Genomic DNA, 14,085 nt, shown 5'->3' on the forward strand with positions numbered 1-14,085 from the left:
GGGTCTCCGCGGCTCGGGGTCCCCCTCCCCCACAGTCACCCCCGGAGCCTCAGCGTTTCCCTTTAAAAAAACGGAGCCGCTCGCAGCCGCCACCGCCGCAGCCGCCGCCGACCGGAGGGCGCATGCGCCAGGCGAGGAGCGGGCGGGAGCGAACCGGGAGCGGAGAGGAGGGAGGCGGGCCGCGCTATTGTGAAAGGGGCCGCCGCTGCCCCGAGGGGGCGGGGAGGGGGCCACGGGGGCCCTGGGCGCCGGGGGCCGGCGAGGGGAGGCCAGGGATGAGGGGCGAGGACCCAGGAGCCCGCGGAGGAGCGAGGCGAAGGTGGGCTGCGGAGGGAGGGGGGGAGGTACTCCGGGGACGGTCAGGGGGAGGGAGGAAAGGGCGAGGGCGGCTTTGGGCAGATGGGGAATGCGGAGGTTCCTCGGGAAAAAGGAACGCGAGCGAATGCAGCGGAGAGGAGGGCAGGGGGCGCAGGAGCAGACGCGCCCTTCGGGGTAGTGTACGAAGCGCTCCACGTACCCGGCCCGCGCTGGGCGGCCCCATCCCCGGGCACCTTGGCGGTCGGCCCGGCCCTCGCCGGAGGGGCCCCGCGGCCCCCGCAGCAGCACCGCACGCCTCCTGGACCCGAGTCAGGATTCGGGCTCCTGTCTGAGCCTGTGGGTGTTTCCTGGGGGTAGAATTCTAACCCCTCCACCCCCTCCACTCCCCAGCAGTCCCACTCTGGTCTGGGAGAGAATGAAGTTCTTTGTCTCTAAGGGATCCAGACCAGAAACTGAGGGACCTCTGGTTCCCAGAGGGAAGAAAATCCATGATGTCTGCTGCCTAGGGAGTTTTTGCCACAATCTCCCTGGAATGAAGTGTGGCCTACTAGACAGTTCGTTCCCAACGGCCATCTCCCCAGCCTTCTTCAGTCACTTCTAAGCATCTGCTGGAGGTTCATGAAGGGTCGATGCAAAAAAGGAAATCTCAAAAGGGATTTTTATCACTTTTTAAAAAGTTTGTTTGTTTGTTTATTTTAGTGATTTCCACACCCAGTGTGGGGATTGAGCTCACCATCCCAAGATCTTGCTCTTCCTCCTGAGCCAGCCAAGCGCCCCAGGGATTTCTGTCTTTACTGGAAACAGGAATACTTTAGGATATTCTCTTATGTGGAGCGCTTCTTCCAATCTCTCAATGGGGTGTGTGTGTGTGTGTGTGTGTGTGTGTGTGTGTGTGACTTTCCATGCAACTTTAGCCAACAAATCCTCCGTTTCTTGTGGGAAAACTTTTAAATAGTTTTAATTGATTGTTTTTCTGTTGAGGTGTATTTTTTTTTCAATCCATATGAAGATGGAGATGACTAACATTCTTTGGCCTCATGTGAAAACCTCTAATTAAAACTATGTCTTGGCCTTGTGGGCCCAAAGCGTGAAGCACTGGAGATTTTAAACAAGTGGGTGTGCATGTGTTAAGATGCTGAGAGAGCCCCAGCCCTCTTCCACCAAACTGGCCTAAGATCTGCAAGGGAAGTACTAGGGTTAGGGATATCAATAAAGGGGAATCGGGGTGGGGGGGACCTGGAATATAGTGTTCTCTTTCAGTTGCAAGACTTTCAATACCATCTTTACACTGACCACTTCCAAATTTATATCTTCTTCCTGGACTCATCCCCTAATCATATATCCAATTGTCTAGGAGACATATCTACTTAGATGTCTAATCAACATTTCAAACTTACATCTAAGATCTCACTCCTGAATTTCCCTCATCCAAATCCTGCTTTTACAGCCTTCCTCTCCTTCTCTCTCACCTAATATCCACTCAATCTCCAATCCCTCTGCCCCTCAAAATATACGTCCAGGATCCTACACCTTTACACACCTCTACAACTTCCACCTTGGTCTAAGTTATAGTCATATCATACCTTTTTATTGCTGTAACCTTGTAATTAGTCCTTCAGTTTCAACCTTTGCCTGAAGTCTGTTCTCAACATGGCAGCCATAGTGATCTTGATAAGACTTGAGTGAGATCATGTTCTTTCTCTGCTCAAAATCCTCTCATGGCTTCCCATCTTACTTGCAAGAAAAAACAAAATCATTATGGCCTACCGGATGTGGCCCTCTGGTACTGTTCTCTGACTTCAACTCTTATTCTCCTTTCACCTATTCACTCCCCTCCTGCCGCACTTGACTCTTTGCTGTCCTTCAGACACACCTGGTATTTGCCCGTTCACATCCTTTGCCTTGCTATTCCCTCCACTCAGATCACTCTTCTTCCCAATACCCACATGCCCTCCTATCACTTCCTTCAGTTCTTAACTGAATATCATCTCTTCATCGGACCTTCTCTGGTCACCACCCTGTGTGAACTCATACATCCTTCCAAACCCCCTCCCTTCCTTTTCTGCTTTATTTTTCTTCTTAGTACTTAATACCTTTAAACATGTAATTGACCTTATTTATATCTTTTGTTTATATCTTCTCCCACTAGAATATAAGCTTCATATTTTTCACTGCTGTACCTTTAGCACCTGGCACAAAGTAGGCACATTCATTGAATGAATAAATGAGCTATGTAGATATATTTAGAGAAAGCATCTTCCCTTGACCTTTAGCTTGGTTGACAGTGACAATTATAACATTAATATAGTAAAAGTGAAACCTAGGGAAAAGTAAGGTTGTCTAGGAGTACAGAGAAGATAGAACATACCATCTGGAAGGAATTGAGGAAGTGGCAACTGAGGAAGTGGCAACTTAAAGGTTGAGACCATAGGAAGACATTTCAGACAGAAGTGAGAACGTTACAAAGGCATGGGATTAAAAAGGTAGATTGGAGTAAATGAGAGAAATTGGCTGGAGTTTAGCTTGGATAGTGGAGAGTATAGGGGATAAAGCAGGTAAGGTAGGTTGAGAACAGATTATGAGGTCCAGCTAAGGAATGGATAATTTCTCAGCCAAGGTGAAGCATCAAAGGATTTGCAGCAAAGTGGAGAATGACCAGATTTGTTTTTGAAAGCTAATTTCAATATTTGGATCTTTGCACCGAAGGCAGGAGGCCAAGGTGAAGGCTGTTACCCAAGGTGTGAGATGACAGGCAGTTAATCTAAGATACTAGTGGTATGTGGTCCTGCATCATCAGTATTGCAGGGAACTTGTTAGAAATGCAAATTCTCAGGGCGCCTGGGTGGCTCAGTCAGTTAAGCTCCCAACTTCAGCTCAGGTCATGATCTCACGGTTCGTGGGTTCGTGGGTTCGAGCCCCACGTCGGGTTCTGTGCTGACGGCTAGCTCAGAGCCTGGAGCCTGCTTGAATTCTGTGTCTCCCTCTCTCTCTGACCCTCCCCTGCTCACGCTGTCTCTCTCTCTCTCATAAATAAAAACATTAAAAAAAAGAAATGCAAATTCTCAGGCCTCTCACTTTAGACCTAAAGAATCAGAAACACTGTGGTGAGACTCAGCAGTCCGTGTTTTAACCAGCCTTCCAGGTGATTCTGATGCCCCTCAAGTTTGAAAACTTTCCAGAGTCGGCTGACCAATTTTTTGTTGTTGTTTGTTTAAGTAATCTCTGCACCCAACTAGGGCTCAAACCCACAACCTGAGATCAAGAGTGGTATGCTCCACCTACTGAGCCAGCCAGGCATCCCTTAGCCTTCTTATCCTTAAAGGGCCAGACAGTAAATATTTTAGGCTTTGACAGTCCTAGGGGCTCTTGCACTATTCAACTCTGCTATTGTATTGCAAAAGACATGTGAATGAATGAGGGTGGCTTATGACAAGTGTTCATCTAAGGTACCAGGGTTGTGGAGATATAGAGGGAAAGGCAGGTAGGGGCATCTGGGTGGCTCAGTTAATTGAGCCTCCAACTCTTAATTTCAGCTCAGGTCACGATCTCACAGTTCATGGGTTTGAGCCCCATGTCATAAGATTCTGCACCGACAGCATCGTGCCTGCTTGGGATTCTCTCTTTCCTTCTGTATCTGCGCCTTCACCGCTTGTGCACGCTCTCAGACTCTCCCTCTCTCTCTCAAAATAAACATTTTATTTTAAAGTAGGTGGGAGACTCAACAGTTAAAAACAAAGGCTCTGGCATGAGACTGCAAGCAGCAACCACAGTTCTACCATTCAATAAAATTTTATTTAGGGACACTGAAATTTGAATTTCATATAGTTGTCATGTGTCATGAAATATTATTTTAGATTTTTCAACTATTTAAAGCTAGGGCACCTGGGTGGTTCAGTCAGTTGAACATCCAACGCTTGATTTCAGCTCAGGTCATGATCCGAGGGTTGTGGGATCGAGCTCTGCATTGGGCTCTGCACAGAGCATGGAGCGTGCTTGAGATCCTTTCTTTCTCCCCCCCCCCAACCAAGTGCCCCTCTCCCCCACTCTGGATCTCTGTCTCAAAAAATAATAAGTAAATGTGTTTTTCCAACATTTATTTTATAGAGACAGCATGCAAGTAAGCACAAGAGGGGAAGGGGCATAGAGAGGAGACAAAGGATATGAAGCAGGCTCTGCACTGACAGCAGAGAGTCTGATGCACAGTTTGAACTCATGAGCCTCAAGATCACAACCTGATCCAAAGTGAGACTGTTAATCGACTGAGGCACCCAGGTGCCCCCAAATCTGTTTTTCTTTTTTTTAATGTTTACTTATTCTGAGAGAGAACGTGAGCAGGAGAGAAGCTGAGAGCGAGAGAATACCAAGCAGGCTCCATACCTTCATCACAGAGCCCAGTCCTGGGCTCAAACTCACAAACTGTGAGATCCTGACCTAAGTTGAAATCAAGAGTTGGACACTTAAGGGTGCCTGGGTTCGTGGGTTTGAGCCTCGCGTTGGGCTCTGTGCTGACAGCTTGGAGCCTGAAACCTGCTTCGGATTCTGTCGTCCTCTCTCTCTGCCCCTCCCCAGCTCTCTCTCTCTCAAAAATAAATAAACATTTTAAAAGTTAAAAAAAAAAATTCTTAACTTAGGGGCACCTGGTTGGCTCAGGCCATAGGACGTGTGACTCTTGATCAAGGGGTCGTGAGTTCAAGTGTAGAGCTTAAAGACAGAATTAAAAAAAAAAAAATCTTAGCTTTGCTTAGCTTGTGGCAAATACAAAAAGAAGCATTGGGCTGGATTTGGCACTCAGGCTGCAGTTTGCTACCACTGGTCTAGAGACCAATAGACTAAACTGGAATCAATCTACAACAAAATGGAAAAAGCAAAACAAACAAAAACCCCCGCTATGTAGTACCCATGTAAATCGATGCAGGGTGGCTTAGAACTGTTATTTATTCTGAGATTATATGTTTCCTATTTTGTGTGTGTGTTAAAATACACTTCCTTTTGTGAAATGATGGTGATAGTAAATAGCAATTGGTGGTAGTAGTTTTTTAAATGTCCTTACTTGGCAAAACAGAACACCAGCAATTCTACATCAGTCCCCACATTTTATTTTTTTCTGGAAACTTTACAGCTCTGAAATCCAAAGTCTACTATTTCACTACTCCAGACTAAGTAAACATGCTTTTCTCCTCCAGAGCCAAAAGTGTGAACTTTTTGGATTTGGAGGTCTGATCTTCTTGATCGCGAGTCCCAGGATGAGGTAGATAAATCACCAGAAAACTTAACCCTGGGAAAAGCTCTTCCTAAGAATTCTTGCTTCCAAACCATTAGATTTTTAAACTGTGGTAATCCCTGAACTAAGACACATAAGGGCCCTGATATCAAAGAGTAAAGGCCCAGAGGAAGAAAAGTGGAGCGGTCTGCTGTAAGAGCACCTAGGAAAACCAGAGGACCCATAAATCAAAGTCCCTAAACAATCCTCTGCCTATTTTATCCATAATGGGCTAATGACCATTCCCTTTTGCCCTCTGGCTAAGGGTATGGATGGAGTTAAAGCCAACACTATCACTACTCTAAAGATTTAGGATGGCGGAATTCCATTTCTATGACCTACATTCTTGGAAAGGAGTGCCTATGGTGTGGAAAGGGCAGGTAGCAAGCCCTGTTACCTGTTTGGGTCTTGGTCTTCCCAGACCAAAAAGAAAATTGAAGTAGATCATCACTAAGGCCCCTTCCAGTTTAAAGACTGTATGAAGCTGTGTTTTCCTGCTAACAGTGGGGCAGAACTAGGTAGTAGAAAGAGGCTTGTTTTGGCTTCTCCCCAAGGAGAGAGGATTCATCTGGGCGGCTTCCTGAGGCTCTTGGAAAGGTAAATAAAGGCTGGGGTTGCGTGGCTGGCATCAGCCCAGCTCCACATGGCTCCAAAATAAGACCACGGGAGAGAGGCCACCTTTCCCTTCTCCGAAAGGATGGGGGATGGGGAACCAGCATGGAGCCACGGAGGTTTCCGGCTCCGAAGCTCGATATGGCTCGAGCTCTTTCTGGCAGAAACCCTGCCCTGTCCAGGCCTCCACGAGCAGGACGCGCGTGTGCCGCTCCCTTCTCCCCTCCGCAGGGCCCTCTCTGAGGGCAGGACACACCCTCTCTGCTGCCCTTTTTTTTTTTTCTTTTCAATAAAATCACAACTCAAATTCGGGTATTTTTCTCCCATTGCCAGCCCCGCCAAAACTTTCAGCGGGCTCCGCCCACTCCACGTGGACCTCCCTTCCCCGTCCCAGCAACCCTTGCGAAAACCCCCCACCACGTGACCAATTGTTATGTTTTCTTCCTGGGGCTCCCTTTTCTCTGGCACCAATGACTGAACAAAAGTGCCCCCTTCAGGGTGAATGTGGGGCAGCAAGCTGGGGAGAAAGGGAAAAGTTGATTGCGGGGTGCAGTGCAAGAGGGGAATGTGGCTGTATCTACTTAAAATGATTTCATGCCGTATAGCTCGCTGCTTAATAACGTTAAGGATCATGCCATTTAAAAGATGAGGCGGGGTGCCTGGCTGGCTCACTTGGCTGGCGATTTCAGCTCAGGTCTTGATTTTGTGGTTGGTGGATTTGAGTCCCGGGGTAGGGCTTCTCCTGACAGTGCAGGGCCTGCTTGGGATTCTCTCTTCCCTGCTCACGTGCTCTTTCTCTCTGTAAATAAATAAATACACTTAAAAAAAAAAGTAAATAAAACAGGCAATTCAAGAGAAGGGATATCATCAAAGAAAAGGGCTTTGGGGGTGGAGTTGGGTAAAGGTTTAGTCCCTCATTGCACAGTTGGTTACCTCTACTCCAACTCCCATTTCCCTTAGAGTTCTTCATTGTTGTTGGCAGAGCTCTCTGAGATCCTCAGATACCAGAAAAGAATCAAGAGTTCTTTAATTACAGGCTGGATAATGGGAACACGGCTTCTCCTAGAGTGAATGTTTTGCTTCTTGCCTCCTCCACCACCTCCCCTTCCCCAACAACACTGGAAGCAGTTCTTCCTCTGTGAGCGGGTATTCCTCGAGAGCTGCCATAAATTATTACCAAAGCAGAGTCTCTTTTCTCAGCATTAGGGACATTTTCCCGGGTGGAAAGAGCACAGGGGATCATGCTGGAGGGAGAGGTGGGGAGGACAGCAAAATTAGTCCAGTGGGAAGGCTTGATCCATGGAATAAGAGGACTAACCAGGAGAAGCTGGAATATAGGTCAAATGAAACCAAACAGAGGGAACTGCTTTTCCTTGGAAAACAATTCTGATCGAACTTTGTCTATTTTCCTTCCCACTCCTTTTCCCCACGCGAGATGCGAGATTGAGAGGTTGCCTGGGGAATGGGGCTGATGGAAGGCATGTGTTTGGAGGCTGAGTAGGAGAAAGGGTTATCTATCAGGCAGTGCTCAGGGAAGGAAGGGTAGGGAATGGCAAATTTAAAATCAGAGTTATCAGGATGCCTGGGCGACTCGGTTGAGCGTCTAACTCTTGATTTTGGCTCAGGTCATGACCCCAGGGCTCCTGGGCTCAAGCCCCTCGTGCACGGTCAGCGCAGAGCTTGCTTGAGATTCTGTCTCCCTCTCTCTCAGCCCCTCCCCACTTGTTCTCTATCTCCCAAAATAAACATTTTTAAAAAATAAAAAATAAAATCAGAATTATCACAGGACCATTTGTGCCTCAAAGTCATAGAGGTCATGAATAGTAGTTCAAGAGCTATGGGTGCTGGGGCCCAAAGAGGGGGGATCTTATGATAGCCAAGCAGCCGGCTATCCAGGGGCATGTTAAGGAGCAGTGTGCGGAAGGGAATGAGAGGAGTCTAGGGCACCTATTTTCAAGGGAAACAGCCGAATAGCGGGTTAAGCTAGAACATTAAAGACTAGGGACACTTGCTCTCCTATAACTCAGAATCTGTCAACACTCCCATTACCAGGTGCTATTTCCAGAGGCCCGGGTTTAGTGGAGGAAAAGGGAGGGGCCCCGGTGGAGAGATGGAGGGAGACGCATTGGGCTCCTCCCCCTGCCCAGCTGCAGTTCCAGAGTTTCGCCACACCGGGGCTCCCGAGCTCAACCACAGCCCCAGAGCGACGGAGAAAGAGAGAGCACCTCCAGAGGACAGCGTTGAGACGTCACTGACAACCCTGCTCAGAGAGGTGACCTGGAGGTCATCTGCTGTGAAGCTGCAGACCCTCCGCATGGCCGTTGAGAAGGCGTCCAGCCTCAACTCTCTCTCTAAAAGGGACTTGTGGCACTGGGAACTAGCTCCCCACCTCCTACCCTCACCCTCATCTCTGTGGTCATTTCCTCCCCCACGTGTTTCCTTCCCTTCTCCCTGTCCTCGGGGTGGGAGCACCACCACCATCTCCCCCCAACCCCCCCCCCAAAGCCTGTCAGAGTCCTGAGGAATGCTCTTACCCTGGCTGGGTGCCAGGCTGTGGACTTCCTGGGCTTTGGGGGTGGGGCTTGGCAGAGGGGAAGCCCTTTGGGGAGGAGAGCCATCCAGTCCTGCCCTGCCTTGTGAGTTCTCCCCCTCACGAGCTCGTGCTTGCTTGCACGCCCTCTCTCTTTCTTTCCCTCTGCTAAGTAAAAGGCTCATCTATCATTCTCTGTCACCACCACCTAATTCCCCCGCTCCCCCACAATAGCATTTCCTTGCCAGGGCAAAACATCCACAATCTGGAGGCCATGGGCATGCTAAATACTGTGGTTTATAGTGAGAGAGAGGGAAAACACCTATTTAAGAACCTCCCTTCCTGTGCCAGGACCTGTAGCTGGAAGGAGAGGTTCAACCACCAGGATCCTGAGGTACGGGGTTTGTAAATGGTAATGCGGTTGTGGGGCTTCTTCTGGATTCTTCTCAGAACCTCAGATCTAAGGAAGTACATGGGTCTCTATATAGTAAAGCTTGGGAGTGGATTTCTGTGTATCTAACCACCTCTACTCAGCCTTCATATCCTGAAATAAATCAGCTGAAATCTGAACTCACTGGTCCACATCAAGGCCAAGGTAATCTTTCCAGCCAGCTGCAGCAGACGGGGGTGGGTTCAGCAAGAATGGGGAGCAGGCAGAAACCATTTCCAAATCTAGTGAATACAGACCAGGCCTGTCAGAGACCTCTGGCTCCTATCCAAAGGGTCACTGCCCAGAAATGTTTTAGTATTCGAGGTTTGGATTGTCTTCTGCTGTTGTCCACAAATACAAAGTGAGAACTCAGTCCCGCAGTACCCCCTGCCTTGCGGTCCCTCAGTGCCACTTTTGCAGCCTGTCTCCCTGACGTCATCTGCAGACCTGTGCCAGATTCCCAAGTTCCTATCTTGAAACCTCAGCCCCCACACCCAGGGCCTAGGGGAGAGCCGATGTAGGTCACTGCGGCTGAGCCTGCAGGGCTGTCTGCTCCTTGAGCCCAAAGCCTTTCAGGCACAGAGAGGAACCCTTGCAGAGAGAAGTGAGAGAAAGGTCTCTGTGAGAACCAGAGGAAAGCATATTCGTCAAAAAGTGAAGCAGGGAGAGGCCAGGAGTCAATGAGTCATGCTTGAGACCATAATGGGAGCTCTGGTCCTAAGGGGCAATGTGTGATGGAGGAGAAAAGGCCAGAGGAGAGGGGCCATGCCTCACCCTTGTTCTGTTTGCCTCTGAAAGGGAGCCCTTCTGATCTGATGTCCAGTCCCCCATTTCACTTTGGTTTGGCGCAGGTTTCATTCTCAGGAGCCTCTGTGATTTGCCGTGGAGACCCTCTGCTTCCTCTGGTCACAGTTTCTGGGTCTCAGGAAGCTGCAGTAGGCCAGAATTGTCCCCACCCTCCCCCATTGAAAGACTTTTCCTGCTTGTTATCTGTTAAACTCATTTTGCCTGGGGTACTTCCAACCCTCTGGGACCTCTTTCCTTTTCTTGGCCCTCCCTACCCCTGTCTCTGAGATCCCCAGGAGTGTGTGTGTGTGTGTGTGTGCGCGCGCGCGCGCTCATGTTCTCTTAGTTATGCATGGGGAGTCAAGGACCTATGGCTCTGACTAGCTTGGGGTTCCCATGGCCAGCAAAAATAGACAAGGGACCAGTTTCTACCTCCAACCTCAATACCACAATTTTTTACCTCCAATTTATCTACCTCCAATTTAAACCACAATTAACCATTCTAATAGGAGCCTCAGGACAGGGAGAAAAGTAGGTAAGATGGAGAAAGGATATAATAATTACCACCCTTGCCTTCACTTCCTTTATTCTTCCCTAGTATCTTTCCCTCCCTTTTCAGAGATCAGTCCCTCATCCTCCTACTATTTACCTGCTCTCACTTCCAGAATCCTCGCACACAGTAGGCACCCGATAAACACTTTTTATACTGAGTCAAACTGAATCAGGCCGTGCTCTCCAGCTAAACTTAGATGAAGAAGCACAAAAGGGGAAGGTGGGCATTCCCCAGATCCTGGGCTAAATCCTGCAGGACTGACTGCTAAGGGATAAAGACCTCAGAGCAGTGCTTCTCAGACCTGAGCGTGCATCTGAGTCACCCGCAGGGCTGGTGACAACCCAGATTGCTGGCCTCTACTGCCAGAGTTTCTGATTCAGTCCGCCTGGGATGGGACTTGAGAATTTGTAGTCCTAACAGGCTCCCAGGTGATGCTGACCCCACTACTGATCCTGGACCACCAGTGGATCCTGAGAACCACTGCGTTTAGGGTGGTCGCCCCAGTGCTCACCATGGGGATCTGGTTAGTTTCCAACATTACATAGTTTAAGAGGAAGAAACAGGTGAGAATTGGAAACACGTGACTCCTGCTCAGCCCTCAACCCCAACATGTACAGGGATCGATCTAAGAAAGATAGTGCAAGGGCGAGAAGAAGTCTGTGTCGGACTGATTATCTCTTCTATGTCGTTTAAAATAGTCTATCGGCTCCATCCTTGTTGAAAGTCACTTCCCAAAAACATGTTTTGCAGCAGCAGCAAAGGAGCACTAGGAATTTCCTGTGGCGAGGCAGCACCAGCGTGGGGAGGGGAGAGGCAGTGCTGAGCGAGAGCCTTTCCTTGGCTCGGGCAGGGCCACGTGCCCCACCCCCTCGCTTGCACATGTCTCCGCCACCACCGCCGCAGCAGCCCGGCTGTTTATGAGCGAGTTGTTGTGGTAGAAATGGAGCAGGCTGCACATGCCCAGGCCATGTGACCCGGCAGCCCGCGTGAGCCTCGCCCGGCACAAACACCCTGGGCCCTGTCCTCCGCGGGCCAGAGAAACAGGAGAGAAGATGAGGAAGGAGCCAAAGGGCACTAGGCTCCCTTCTCCTTATCTCCGGGCTCTTTATCCTGCTTCTGCCTCTTTTTGTCTCTCCTGAGCCACTGGGGGAGCAAATACCCAGGAAAGAAACAAGGTTTCCCCAGGCATATTCTCCTCCCAGGCACCCCCTTTGGTGTTTATACAGCCCAGAGCCCTAGGCCCCAGGTGAACAAAGGGGCCTCCCCAAGCCGAGAGCGCAGAGTGGCCACGCTACCCTTGGAGTTGATGTGCCAGTGTCAGCCCGGAGCTCAGACTTGGTTTCTCTGCAGCCTGGGCTCCCCAAATCAGGCTGCCTGGTCCCCTCTTTCTAGGAAGGAGGATGCCACACAGAGATGCAGCAAGTGCCCATTCTAGGATTAGAACAAAGAGAGTTCAGGGCCTCGTGGGGTCAGGAACACAATCAGGGTTCTTTCGGCAGCAGTGGTCTGTGGGACAGGAAAGGGAAAGTCCCTTTGCCAATTGGAGATAGGGAGGAGCTGAGGGCGGGTTGGGGGGTGGGGGGATCTGGAAGAACTTCACACTAACCCCCGTCCAGCTGGAGAACAAACGCTAGTGTGAAAGAGAAGCTCAGTTCCCATCCTTTAGGGAAGTGTCCCCTCCCATCCACCTGGCCCTCCCAGCCTTCTCTTAGGACTAACCCCAAACCCCCACTTCTGCCCTCTGCTCCGGCCCCCTGCCCGTGACCCCATTTCTGAGCAGCAGCGCCTCTAGCTGGGATGTGAGACCGTGCTGGAGTCAGGCGGACAGTAGGTTACCAGGAACAAGCAAATGAAGCGAGCACGACCCACATTTCCTCATCGCACCAAAACTTCGCAGATCCTGCATTGCAGAGCTAGCGTTTTTGTTTTTTTTTTAATCTCTGCTGGGCCCCTACACACGTCTGCATTTTTGCAACCAGCACAGATTTTTTTTTTCAGGGTGCAAACTGCGCATTCTAATGAGCCAAAGCTCCTTCCTGTGGCATTGAAAATCTCTTTGGCAAATTGCTTCTCCCCCCTTCACCCCACCCAATTTAGAAGAAGGGGAGGGATCCCAAATTCGCAAAGTCGCATCCTCTCCTTCTCCTGCACCCCTCCCCCAAGATACTGCAGTCTTTCCGGCCCAACTCACAGCTGCAGACCAGGGGAGAGAGGGAAAGCATGGGAGGAGGGAAAATGAGCTTTCCTTCTTTCCATGCAGGCTGAGCTGGAGGGGCGGGGGTTGCTTTTTTCCTGGGCAGCCCATCACACCCCCCCCTTTCCCTCCCCATCCCAGCCAGTGTTTATATAAGCCTCCCAGAAGCTACACATGGCCCCTAACGTCTGCCCAGGCCATCGCTCCTCCGAGGTCCATCCGGCTCACGAGGACTGTCATGAGCCTCTGGCCTTCCTGGGCAGCTACATGGAGATCTGCAGTGGCCCAAGGAATGGGGAGACATTGGCTAAAGAGAGAGTTTGAGCTAAAGCTTGTGGTAAGAGGTGGAAACGGAGGCAGGAACACAGGAAATTCCCCCCCCCCCCCACTCTCCCCCACCCTCCGCCCGGCCACACACACTTCCCTGCGTCTTCATCCTACAGAGGCTCAAGGACAGACAGCAGGCCTTTGCAGGACCTGGACCTAGAAGAGAAAAGCACTAGTAGGCTCCAGCAACAACATGGCAAAAGTTGGACAGTTGGCCTTGGCATGGCATGTGCTGGATGCCACCACCCCTTAACCCAGGGGGAGGACCCCCATGCCAGAAAGAGGGTGCTCTGAGACCTAGTCTTCCCCTGCCAAGGACAGCCCATGCACCTCCTGGATCTTGTGATGTGAATGGAATCCTGGTCTCTGAAAGGAGAACCCTGCTTCCGGTTCCCCAAAGTATCTACTACAGAAGCATTGGCCTAGGATGGTAGATGGCTTTCGAAGGGCTGTACTTAGAAGTGCACATTACCCAAGCAGATAAATGGAGAAGTGGGATGTTGTTTCCTAAGTGCTTTGTACACAACTTCTTTAGAGGCTTTCCTCACTCTCATTGAACTAATCCATTCTTTTTCATTAAAAAGAATTTTTAATGTTTTTATTTATTTCTGAGAGAGAGACAGCGTGAGTAGGGGCGGGTCAGAGAGAGAGAGAGAGAGAGAGACAGAATCTGAAGCAGGCTCCAGGCTCTGAGCTAGCTGTCAGCACAGAGCTCCATGTGGGGCTTGAACCCATGAACCGTGAGATCATGACCTGAGCCGAAGTCGGACGCTTAACCGACTGAGCCACCCAGGCGCCCTATTCTTTTTCACTTTTCTAATTAAAAATTTTTATTTTATTACTATTTTTTCCAACACAGTTATTCAACATTTATATACATTACAAAGTGCTCACCGCAATATGCATAGATACCATCTGTCATCATACGAAGTTATATGAACCAACCCACTCCTAATGCATCCCCTGAAGGAAGCACCATGGTGCTTTAAAGGGCCCTGGCCTCCCTCCCCCCTCCCCTTGTCACCAGCCGTGGATCCCAAAGTCCGAGGTCGAGAAGAGGGCTCAGCTGCCTGCT

Source organism: Hyaena hyaena, unplaced genomic scaffold (genome assembly GCF_003009895.1).
Source record: "Hyaena hyaena isolate Hyena2069 unplaced genomic scaffold, ASM300989v1 scaffold_29, whole genome shotgun sequence".
NCBI lineage: Eukaryota > Metazoa > Chordata > Mammalia > Carnivora > Hyaenidae > Hyaena > Hyaena hyaena.